Here is a 12,934-nt window from a genome sequence, read left to right on the forward strand (position 1 = left end):
TTATGCTGAGTGAGACTAGCCAGAAACAAAAAGACAAATACTGTATGGTCTCACTCATACGAACTGACATTAGTGAATAAATTTGGAGAACTTCATTGGTATCAGAGACCATTAGGAAATAGAAATAGGGTAAGATATTGGGTAATTTGAGCTGAAGGGATACAGATTGTGCAACAAGGCTGATTGTAAAATCTCAGAAATGGATAGCATAACACTATCTAACTGTAATACAATTATGTTAAAACTTTGAATGAAACTGAATGTGAGAATGATAGAGGGAGGAGGGCTGGGGGCACAAATGAAATCAGAAATAAAGTAGGTGATAAAGACTGAGATGGTATAATCTAGGAATGCCTAGAGTGTATAACGATACTGACTAAATGTACAAATTTAAAACAATTTTTGCATGAGGAAGAACAAAGGAATGTCATTCCTGCAGGGTGTTGAAAATAGATGGTAATTAATATTTTAAAATTTTAACTTATGTGTGAGACTGAAGCAAAAAATGTTTATTTGGTACAAAATTTATGTTTTGACTAGTGCATTTCCTAATATAACTTATGTAGACCACTTAATTGAACACCATAAGTACATGGAACCTTGAGTAGGGCATGAGATTTTGTTGGTTTGTCCAGAGTGATACCCTGATAAATCCCGGAGTGATTTGAACAGAAAATGAAAAAGTATTTGCAAGGTCCTCTTTGGGGAATGGTGAGAATGGGGGAAAATTCAACTTCCCCAAGTTGAATTCTTGATATTCTCACAAACAGTGTGGACAACCAAACCAATAGGTTGAGCCCCCAGTCTTGGGATTTGTTCATATGAAACTTAACCCCACAAAGGTTAGGTCAAGCCTACTTAAAATTAGGCCTAAGAGTCACCCCCAAGAGAACCTCTTTTGCTGCTCAGATGTGGCCTCTCTCTCCAGTCAACATAGCAAGCAAACTCACTGCCCTCCCCCTGACTGTGGGGCACCTGACTCTGAGGTATGTGGATGTTTCTGGCAATGTGGGACAGAAATCTTAGAATGAGCTGAGACTAGCATCAAGGAATTGAGAAAACATTCTCAACCAAAAGGGGGAAGAGTGAAATGAGGCAAAATAAAGTGTCAATGGCGGAGAGATTCCAAACAGTTGAGAGGTTATCCTGGAGGTTATTCTTATGCATTAAATAGATATCACCTTTGTTCTAGTTAGCTAGCTGCCAGAATGCAATATACCAGAAATGGAATGGCTTTTAAAAGGGGGAATTTAATGAGTTGCTAGTTTATAGTTCTAAGGCCAAGAAAATGTCCCAATTAAAATAAGTCTATAGAAATGTCCTCTCAAAGGCATCCAGGGAAAGATACCTTGGTTCAAGAAGGCCGATGAAGTTCAGGGTTTCTCTCTCAAGTGAGAAGGCACATGGTGAACACAGTCAGGGCTTCTCTCTTGGCTAGAAGGGCACATGGTGAACACAGCATCATCTGCTAGCTTTCTCTCCTGGCTTCCAGTTTCATGAAGCTCCCCGGGAGGCGTTTCCCTTCTTCATCTCTAAGGTTGCTGGCTGGTGGACTCTCTGCTTCATAGTATTGCTCTCTCTGAATCTCTCATTCTCCAAAATATTTCCTCCTTTTTAGGACTCCAGTAATCCAATCAAGACCCTCCCAAATGGGTGGATACATGTCATCCCCTAATTCAGTTTAACAACCATTCTTGACTAAATCACATCATCCAGGGAGATGATCTCATTACAGTTTCAAACATACAGTATTGAATAGAGATTATTCTACATTTATGAAATGGGATTTATATTAAAACATGGCTTTTCTTGGGGGGCACACTTCCTTTCAAATCAGCACAACCTTGTTAGTCAAGATGTAGTGAAGAGGCTGGAAGGAACTGCCTAAAACTGTAAAGCTATGTTCCAGTAGCCATGTTTCTTGAAGATGATTGTATGATATAACTTTCTCACTGTGACTGTGTGTTTGTGAAAACCTGGTGTCTGATGCTCCTTTCATCTACCTCATCAACAGATGAATAAAACATGTGGAATAAAAGTAAATAATAGAAAGAACAAATGTTAAAATAAATTTAGATTGAAATGCTAGTGATCATTGAAAGGGAGGGGTATGGGGTATGGTATGTATGAAATTTTTTCTGTCATCTTTTTATTTCTTTTTCTGAGTTGATGCAAATGCTCTAAGAAATGATCATGATGATGAATATGCAACTATGTGATGATATTGCAAATTACTGATTATACATGTAGAACAGAATGATCATAAGTTAAGAATACTTGTGTTTATTTGTTGTTATTTTATAAAAAAATTAAAATTTAAAAAAGAAACACACTGAACTTTTCTAAGAAAAAAAATACTGTGGGTCAATGTTAGGGAGGGGTAATGGGTATGGAATGTATGAGTTCTGTTTTCTTCTTTTTTATTTCTTTTTTCTAGAGTGACACAAATTTTCTAAAATTGATCATGGTGAAGAATGTACAACTATGTGATGATATTGTGAGCTATTTAGTGTACAATATGTTTAGACTGTATGTTTATGGATATTTCTCAATAAAAATAGTTTTTTTAAAAAAAAGCTTAGACATCCAAAACTAATCAGTGCTGAATTAACTAAATACTTAGATTTTTACGTGTAAAATTTCCTACAAAATTAGCTTTAAGGAAAAAAGTAGTGGTTTATTTTATTCAAAAATCTGGCATTTTCAAAAATTTCAAAAATTCACAGGTGATCTGTGTCCTAAGGATAAAATTTTTAAACCTATAGGCATGCATAAAATATTATGAAACAGGTCTTTCCACACTGGCCCCTGATCAAGAGGAGAGTTTCTCCATTTATTTTGCCAAGAAATGTTTTTCATTTCCTGTGTGTTCCATTTCTCTCTGAAATCATCAATCTGATTTTATCAATTCTTTCAGGCTCCTCTTTTTCTCCTATCTTCAGGCACCATTGCCATGGCATTTATTTTTTTCAAAAAAACTGCATTTGTTTTTATTAATATATTCATCACAAGGGCAACAGATATTTAGATTAAAAATAGAAACAAAATAAAAATGACACCACCAATATGATGGAAAGGACAGACCATCTAAGGAAAAAATAAAAAGACAACAAAAAGACAGATGTTGGACAGTCTAGCTCAAGACTCTTGGCTGGAGATGTGCTTTGAGTAGGTCTCTTGCAGGTACTTCTTAAAGGCTGTGGGGTTTTTCCAGAGTTTTGAAGAATGTGTGTTCAAAGGGCATTCAATGTTGGGTTCTCCCAGCAGGCTCTGGGTAGAGAGGAGGCTGGAACAGATATCATGCAAGGCAGACCACTTGTCCTTCAGGATGTCCAGGCAGATGTTAATCTTAGTGCCCACATTAGGGTGGTAGAAGGGTGGGAGGAACATTACCATTGGCACATTGTAGGGTAGCCACTGGGGAACTCCAGGGAGAGCTTATACCTCAGGTCTTCATATACTGTGCCAGCTGCTCCATGGATGGTCCCTACCCTCTTGAAAATGTTGTCTTATCCAGGGAAGGTGGAAATTCCTTTGTCACCACATATCATGAAAGTTCTCAACTTCTGCTGTAGCCTCTTGTTCATGGAGCTCTGGGCAGTACCTCTGCTGGGCTCAGCACTCTTGCAAACAGCAGTGATGCTGGCAGTGGCTGGGTCACAGTTCTGGGGTGTCATCTGGGTACTGCTGACAGGGACACAGGAGCTGCAACTGCTGCCATTACATTTTAAAATAACATTTTCCCTCCTGTTTCCAGTATTTAAAATTGCAGTGATTGAGCATAACCCAATTGTTTATATAAATTATTGAAATCCATTTGCACCCTGCAAGAATTGATGGAAAAGTATTGCTGGGCATGGGTGCTGAAAGTACATTGATTGTTCAAATATAAGGAAAAAGCCCAATGAATATGATTAGGAGAAGGGAAAGAGGAAGTGAACTAGTCACGTGTGAATTCTGTTCCAAAAAACATGTTGAAAATGTTACATAATATATAATCCTACCAAAACATCTCTTGCAGGAAGGAAGGAAGGAAGAAAGGGAAACATCTTTAAACATTTTCTTGTTTTATTGTATTTTGTTTGTTTGTTTTTTTTTTTTTTTTTTTACATGGGCTGGGGCCGGGAATCGAACCGAGGTCCTCCGGCATGGCAGGCAAGCACTTTGCCCGCTGAGCCACCGCGGCCCGCCCAAATTTTTGCAAGAAAATGATACATATATTAATTTTAGTTCATTAAAAACAACCAGCTATAGGAAAATAATTACCCTAAAGGTTTTTTATTAATTAAAGAAAAAAAAGAAATTAACACAACATTTAGAAATCATTCCATTCTACATATGCAATCAATAATTCTTAACATCGTCACATAGAAGCATGATCACCATTTCTTAGTACATTTGCATCGATTTAGGAAAAGAACTAGCAAAACAACAGAAAAAGATATAGAATGTTAATATAGAGAAAAAAATAAAAATAATAATAATAGTAAAAAAAAACACAAACAAAAAAAAAACCTATAGCTCAGATGCAGCTTCATTCAGTGTTTTAACATGATTACTTTACAATTAGGTATTATTGTGCTGTCCATTTTTGAGTTTTTGTATCTAGTCCTGTTGCAGAGTCTGTATCCCTTCAGCTTCAATTACCCATTGTCTTACCCTGTTTCTACCTCCTGCTGAACTCTGTTACCAATGACATATTTCAAGTTTATTCTCGAATGTCCGTTCACATCAGTGGGACCATACAGTATTTGTCCTTTAGTTTTTGGCTGGATTCACTCAGCATAATATTCTCTAGGTCCATCCATGTTATTACATGGTTCATAAGTTTATCTTGTCTTAAAGCTGCATAATATTCCATCGTATGTATATACCACAGTTTGTTTAGCCACTCTTCTGTTGATGGAGATTTTGGCTGTTTCCATCTCTTTGCAATTGTAAATAACGCTGCTATAAACATTGGTGTGCAAATGTCCGTTTGTGTCTTTGCCCTTAAGTCCTTTGAGTAGATACCTAGCAATGGTATTGCTGGGTCGTATGGCAATTCTGTATTCAGCTTTTTGAGGAACCGCCAAACTGCCTTCCACAGTGGTTGCACCCTTTGACATTCCCACCAACAGTGGATAAGTGTGACTCTTTCTCCGCATCCTCTCCAGCACTTGTCATTTTCTGTTTTGTTGATAATGGCCATTCTGGTGGGTGTGAGATGATATCTCATTGTGGTTTTGATTTGCATTTCTCTAATGGCCAGGGACATTGAGCATCTCTTCATGTGCCTCTTGGCCATCCGTATTTCTTCTTCTGGTAGGTGTCTGTTCAAGTCTTTTTCCTATTTTGTAATTGGGTTGGCTATATTTTTGTTGTTGAGTTGAACAATCTGTTTATAAATTCTGGATACTAGACCTTTATCTGATATGTCGTTTCCAAATATTGTCTCCCATTGTGTAGGCTGTCTTTCTACTTTCTTGATGAAGTTCTTTGATGCACAAAAGTGTTTAATTTTGAGGAGCTCCCATTTATTTATTTATTTCTTCAGTGCTCTTGCTTTAGGTTTAAGGTCCATAAAACCGCCTCCAGTTGTAAGATTCGTAAGATATCTCCCTACATTTTCCTCTAACTGTTTTATGGTCTTAGACCTAATGTTTAGATCTTTGATCCATTTTGAGCTAATTTTTGTATAAGGTGTGAGATATGGGTCTTCTTTCATTCTTTTACTTATGGATATCCAGTTCTCTAGGCACCATTTATTGAAGAGACTGTTCTGTCCCAGGTGAGTTGGCTTGACTGCTTATCAAAGATCAAATGTCCATAGATGAGAGGGTCTATATCTGAGCACTCTATTTGATTCCATTGGTCGATATATCTATCTTTACGCCAATACCATGCTGTTTTGACCACTGTGGCTTCATAATATGCCTTAGAGTCCGGCATCGCTAGACCTCCAGCTTCGTTTTTTTTCCTCAAGATGTTTTTAGCAATTCAGGGCAACCTGCCCTTCCAGATAAATTTGCTTATTGGTTTTTCTAATTCTGAAAAATAAGTTGTTGGGATTTTGATTGGTATTGCATTGAATCTGTAGATGAGTTTAGGTAGGGTTGACATCTTAACTATATTTAGTCTTCCAATCCATGAATACGGTATGCCCTTCCATCTATTTAGGTCTTCTGTGATTTCTTTTAGCAGTTTTTTGTAGTTTTCTTTATATAGGTTTTTTGTCTCTTTAGTTAAATTTATTCCTAGGTATTTTATTCTTTTAGTTGCGATTGTAAATGGGATTCGTTTCTTGATTTCTGCCTCAGCTTGTTCATTACTAGTGTATAGAAAAGCTACAGATTTTTGAATGTTGATCTTGTAGCCTGCTACTTTGCTGTACTCATTTATTAGCTCTAGTAATTTTGTTGTGGATTTTTCTGGGATTTCTACGTATAGTATCATATCGTCTGCAAACAGTGATAGTTTTACTTCTTCCTTTCCAATTTTGATGCCTTGTATTTCTTTTTCTTGCCTAATTGCTCTGGCTAGAACTTCCAACACAATGTTGAATAATAGTGGTGATAGTGGACATCCTTGTCTTGTTCCTGATCTTAGGGGGAAAGTTTTCAATTTTTCCCCATTGAGGATGATATTAGCTGTGGGTTTTTCATATATTCCCTCTATCATTTTAAGGAAGTTCCCTTGTATTCTTATCTTTTGAAGTGTTTTCAGCAGGAAAGGATGTTGAATCTTGTCAAATGCCTTCTCTGCATCAATTGAGATGATCATGTGATTTTTCTGCTTTGATTTGTTGATATGGTGTATTACATTAATTGATTTTCTTATGTTGAACCATCCTTGCATACCTGGGATGAATCCTACTTGGTCATGATGTATAATTCTTTTAATGTGTTGTTGGATACGATTTGCTAGAATTTTATTGAGGATTTTTGCATCTGTATTCATTAGAGAGATTGGTCTGTAGTTTTCTTTTTTTGTAATATCTTTGCCTGGTTTTGGTATGAGGGTGATGTTGGCTTCATAGAATGAATTAGGTTGTTTTCCCTCCACTTCGATTATGTTGAAGAGTTTGAGGAGAGTAGGTACTAATTCTTTCTGGAATGTTTGATAGAATTCACATGTGAAGCCGTCTGGTCCTGGACTTTTCTTTTTAGGGAGCTTTTGAATGACTAATTCAATCTCTTTACTTGTGATTGGTTTGTTGAGGTCGTCTATTTCTTCTTGAGTCAAAGTTGTTTGTTCATGTCTTTCCAGGAACCTGTCCATTTCATCTAAATTGTTGTATTTATTAGCATAAAGTTGTTCATAGTATTCTGTTATTACCTCCTTTATTTCCATGAGGTCAGTAGTTATGTCTCCTCTTCCATTTGTAATCTTATTTATTTGCATCCTCTCTCTTCTTCTTTTTGTCAATCTTGCCAAGGGCCCATCAATCTTGTTGATTTTCTCATAGAACCAACTTCTGGTCTTATTGATTTTCTCTATTGTTTTCATGTTTTCAATTTCATTTATTTCTGCTCTAATCTTTGTTATTTCTTTCCTTTTGCTTGCTTTGGGATTAGTTTGCTGTTCTTTCTCCAGTTCTTCCAAGTGGGCAGTTAATTCCTGCATTTTTGCCTTTTCTTCTTTTCTGATAAAGGCATTTAGGGCAATAAATTTCCGTCTTAGCACTGCCTTTGCTGCGTCCCATAAGTTTTGATATGTTGTGTCTTCATTTTCATTTGCCTCTAGGTATTTACTAATTTCTCTTGCAATTTCTTCTTTGACTGACTTGTTGTTTAAGAGTGTGTTGTTGAGCCTCCATGTATTTATGAATTTTCTGGCACTCTGCCTATTATTGATTTCCAACTTCATTCCTTTATGATCCGAGAAAGTGTTGTGTATGATTTCAATCTTTTTAAATTTGTTAAGACTTGCTTTGTGACCCAGCATATGGTCTATCTTTGAGAATGATCCATGAGCACTTGAAAAAAAGGTGTATCCTGCTGTTGTGGGATGTAATGTCCTATAAATGTCTGTTAAGTCAAGCTCATTTATAGTAATGTTCGGGTTCTCTATTTCTTTATTGATCCTCTGTCTATATGTTCTGTCCATTGATGAGAGTGGTGAATTGAAGTCTCCAACTATTATGGTATATGTGTCTATTTCCCTTTTCAGTGTTTGCAGTGTATTCCTCACGTATTTTGGGGCATTCTGGTTCGGTGCATAAATATTTATGATTGTTATGTCTTCTTGCTTAATTGTTCCTTTTAATAGTATATAGTGTCCTTCTTTGTCTCTTTTAGCTGTTTTACATTTGAAGTCTAATTTGTTGGATATTAGTATAGCCACTCCTGCTCTTTTCTTGTTGTTATTTGCATGAAATATCTTTCTCCCAACCTTTCACTTTCAACCTATATTTATCTTTGGGTCTAAGATGTGTTTCCTGTAGACAGCATATAGAAGGATCCTGTTTTTTAATCCATTCTGCCAGTCTATGTCTTTTGATTGGGGAATTCAGTCCATTAACATTTAAAGTTATTACTGTTTGGATAATATTTTCCTCTACCATTTTGCCTTTTGTATTATATATATCATATCTGACTTTCCTTCTTTCTACACTTTTCTCCATGCCTCTCTCTTCTGTCTTTTTGTATCTGACTCTAGTGCTTCCTTTAGTATTTCTTGCAGAGCTGGTCTCTTGGTCACAAATTCTCTCAGTGACTTTTTGTCTGAGAATGTTTTAATTTCTCCCTCATTTTTGAAGGACAATTTTCCTGGATATAGGAGTCTTGGCTGGCAGTTTTTCTCTTTTAGTAACTTAAATATATCATCCCACTGTCTTCTAGCTTCCATGGTTTCTGCTGAGAAATCTACACATAATCTTATTGGGTTTCCCTTGTATGTGACAGATTGTTTTTCTCTCGCTGCTTTCAAGATCCTCTCTTTCTCTTTGACCTCTGACATTCTAACTAGTAAGTGTCTTGGGGAATGCCTATTTGTGTCTAATCTCTTTGGGGTGCGCTGCACTTCTTGGATCTGTAATTTTAGGTCTTTCATAAGAGTTGGGAAATTTTCAGTGAAAATTTCTTCCATTAGTTTTTCTCCTCCTTTTCCCTTCTCTTCTCCTTCTGGGACACCCACTACACGTATATTTGTACGGTTCACATTGTCCTTGAGTTCCCTGATACCTTGTTCAAATTTTTCCATTCTTTTCTGGATAGTTTCTGTTTCTTTTTGGAATTCAGATGTTTCATCCTCCAAATCACTAATTCTATCTTCTGTCTCTTTAAATCTGTCATTGTAGGTATCCATTGTTTTTTCCATCTTTTCTACTTTATCTTTCACTTCCATAAGTTCTTTGATTTGTTTTTTCAGTTTTTCTATTTCTTCTTTATGTTCAGCCCATGTCTTCTTCATGTCCTCCCTCAATTTATCGATTTCGTTTTTGAAGAGGTTTTCCATTTCTGTTCGTATATTCAGCATTAGTTGTCTCAGCTCCTGTATCTCATTTGAACTATTGGTTTCTTCGTTTGACTGGGCCATATGTTCAATTTTCTGAGCATGATCCGTTATCTTCTGCTGGCGTCTGGGCATTTAGTCAGATTTCCCTGGGTGTTCGACCCCACAGGTTGAAAGATTTTTCTGTGCAATCTCTGGGTTCTGTTTTTCTTATCCTGCCCAGTAGGTGGCTCTCGTGGCACATGTTTGTCCACAGGTTCCACCAATGAAAGTTGCTGTGGGTCCTTTAACTCTGGAAAACTCTCGCCATAGGGGAGGTTCGGCAGCAAAAGCGTCTTGGAAGAATGCCAGCCGACCTGGAGTTCCGAATGCAGGGAGGGTCGCCGGCCGCCGCAGCACGGGAGAGCGTCCGGCCGAATTAGCTAGTCGGCCTGGGGCGCCAAGCGTGGCGGGAGGGCACCAGCTGTCGCAGCCCGGGAGAGTGCACTGTTCCCAGCCGGATGGGGGAGTCATGTGTTTGGAAAGGATCCCCCGGTCACTGTTCTCTGCAGTCTGGGGATTTCCGACGCAACTATCTCAATTGGTCCGGGGGGCCTCGCGTGGTGGGGGCACCAGCCACCGCAGCCTAAGGGGACCGCCTGTCCAATTCTACCAGCTGGCCTGAGAAGGTGGAAGGGAGGGACTCCGGTCGCTTGCCGTCCCACCCAGGAAAGCCCGTGCCCCTTGGTGATCTCACCGGAGCTGGTTCTCCCAGATAGTCAGCCGTTCCAGGATGGGGTACGCCGTCCTTTTGATCTCCCTCGTGGCTCCGGGAGCTGCTCTGTATTATCTCCACTCCCCCAGTAGCTGTTCTGGAGGAGGAAAGGTGAGGGCGGCAAGGCTGTCGAGGCTGGTGGCGGAGGAGCCGGTGAAGGCGGGGGAAGAGGGCACCGTGGTGATTGGAGAGCCGCTGGAGCAGGAGGGGAAAGAGGGGGGAGAAGGAGGGCGGGCGGGCGGAAAAAGAGAGGGGAGAAGGAGGGCGGGCGGGTCGGCTGCTGCGGGGCGTGGGCGCCGCGCGGCGGGCGGGCGGAGAAAGAGAGGGGAGAAGGAGGGCCCACGGGTCGGCTGCTGCAGGGCGTGGGCGCCGCGCGGCGGGCTGGCGGAGAAAGACCTGTAACCACTTTTGAAGGGTGCTTTGAAAACTATTGCTTTTATTTCTTTGCTTTGTATATATGTTATACTATACAATAAAAAAGTTTTAAAAAATAACAAGTGGAGGTTTGTGGGAGTCATTCATCATTCACTCATACATATATTTAGTGTATCTACTATATGTAAGGAGCTATGTGCAGGGCTGAAAATACAAAACATTAAGTGGACTCTGCAAGTTATCCTCTTTTTTTTATCTCCTGATCCATCTCATCCTTTCCTACCTTACTTTTATGCCTGGCAGTTCACCTCTACATCCTGCACAACCTGGCTTTCTTATCTACTTCCTTCTGTTAGCCTCTGTCAATGGAGGTACAAAAATGACATGGGAGAAGAGAAAGCTTGGGATACTTATTTTGTATCACATTCACCCTGTCAGGCCACCTTTTGGGGAGTAGCTGCATTTTTCTACCAATAGCAGCAGTTCCTCTTTGGCTATTTCTCTTCTTTGGCTATAGCTCTGATGAGCTTCCAGTTATAGGGCTCTTGCTTGCCTTTTCAGGCCTAGGGGTGGTAATGACTTCCCACCATTGTTAATCTCTGGGTGCCTTAACATATCTTGTTCAGCCCCCTAATCTTGTCAAGGCAGCTTAATGGTCCCTTCATTTCATTCAATTTCCTGAAATTGGTCATTTTAAATGCACCACCACAAGCAGAACTTACTCACAGTTTACATGAGTCTTGTCATGCAGTAGAATTATATATGATACTTTGAAAGTGACATATGGTGTACAGTTTCAGTGGAAACACAAGATTAGGATATTTAAAAGATGTTCTTGACTGGGAGACTCCAGGTTCACAGCTCAGAGAAAATGATAATTGAACAGAGGATGATATTGAAGGATGAGTGGGATTTCATGGGTGTTTGGGAGCAGAGAAACAAGGAAAAAAGGCATGGATATCAGAGTTAGAGTTCCATATTCGTGAAGCTGGGGATGGGCTGTGTTATTTGGGAAATATTAACTGAGAGGGTTGCTAAAGGTGGTCTTTAAGGAGCATAACAGATTAATACAGTGAGGTAGAAGTCCTCAGAAGATTATGGAGGATATGACAAGGAATTGGGTCTTGAAATATGACTCCTGAAGAAGCAAAACAATAGTTTTAGTGTGAGATATCATGTCTTTGGGGTATCTGTTCCTTTTCCTACTGGTTACTGAGTCTCCTCTCTTCAGCAACAAGTTTAATGGTCAGTCTTTGGGGAACAGCCACTCCCTTGGTATCAGCCCACGTGAGATGAGTGAAGTTGATTTCCTCATACACCACTTTCTAGATGTAAACATGAGAGCAGTGTCTGGAAAAATTAGTTCACCCCTTTTCTCTTGTGGCAGTGACTGATTCAAAGATGGGCATGTGATTCAAGTTAGCTAGATTTATTTCTGGAAATATTAAGTTCTGCTTTTGTTGGGGTTGGCTAGCTGTAAGAAATATATAAGCCTCAAGCTCTTAGGAAATATGATGAAAAAAACACACAAAAGAATGAAACCAACACAGAAGAAAGCAGTGTGGAGAGAAATCTAGAGCAAGAGAAAGAAAGAGGAGTACTGAAAAAAAAAAAAAAGAAACTGTAAAGGAACCAATACCAGCTCACATACACAGACATGTCACCTCTGAGGTATTTTCATCTGGCACTCTGAAAAGAACTATAACTTGCCATCCAGCAAAGACTGAGCTCAAGGCAGGAATAAATCAACCCAAGGTAGTCAATAACCTTTGTCATTATAAGTGAGGAAAGGTATTTAAGCAATAATAGAAGCTTTAGAAAAGTGAACAAATCGACATTGTGTTCCTCATTTCTGCATTTAAAATGCTGTAAATGCTCAATCAAGATATCAATTTAGTTGATATTTTATTTGTACAGGATATTGCAGTTTCATTAATGAGTATGAACTGAGATCATCTACCCTTTGGTTCTGCCTTTTAAATTTGAAGATACCCCATCAAGCTATCAGCTCAATTGATTTAACTCCTTGATTACAAATGTTCTGTGGGAAGGTGGGAAGCAGCATAGGGATGTATGTGACATAGTCCAATTTCTTTCTCTCAATCAGGTGAAGATTTATTAAGACAAGAAAAGGAATTAAGCATAACATAAAAGATAGATAAAAAGGATTTAATTGAAATTAATTATTTTTATTGATGTAAGAATGAAATTGAGTCTGATCAAAGATGGTGGCTTAGCGAGGTGTAGGATTTATTTAGTTGGTCTTTCAGAGCAGCTAGTAAATAGCCAGTAACAGTACAGAACAACTGCTGGAGTCACATCAGTGAACAGACACACAGTGTACCCATCTGGACCACCTGGACTGGCTGC

General features: G+C 38.9%; 1 long non-coding RNA gene and 1 pseudogene across 1 annotated transcript in view; one reads left to right on the forward strand and one right to left on the reverse strand.

Moving 5' to 3' along the window:
• Window positions 1-12,934, forward strand: part of LOC143669654 (uncharacterized) — an 80,394-nt gene that overhangs the window by 12,248 nt on the left and 55,212 nt on the right. The gene's annotated exons all lie outside the window — the stretch shown is intronic.
• LOC143669563 (ubiquitin-conjugating enzyme E2 C pseudogene) lies at window positions 3,139-3,677 on the reverse strand (annotated as a pseudogene).

This window comes from Tamandua tetradactyla, chromosome 26, assembly GCF_023851605.1.
Source record: "Tamandua tetradactyla isolate mTamTet1 chromosome 26, mTamTet1.pri, whole genome shotgun sequence".
Taxonomy (NCBI): domain Eukaryota; kingdom Metazoa; phylum Chordata; class Mammalia; order Pilosa; family Myrmecophagidae; genus Tamandua; species Tamandua tetradactyla.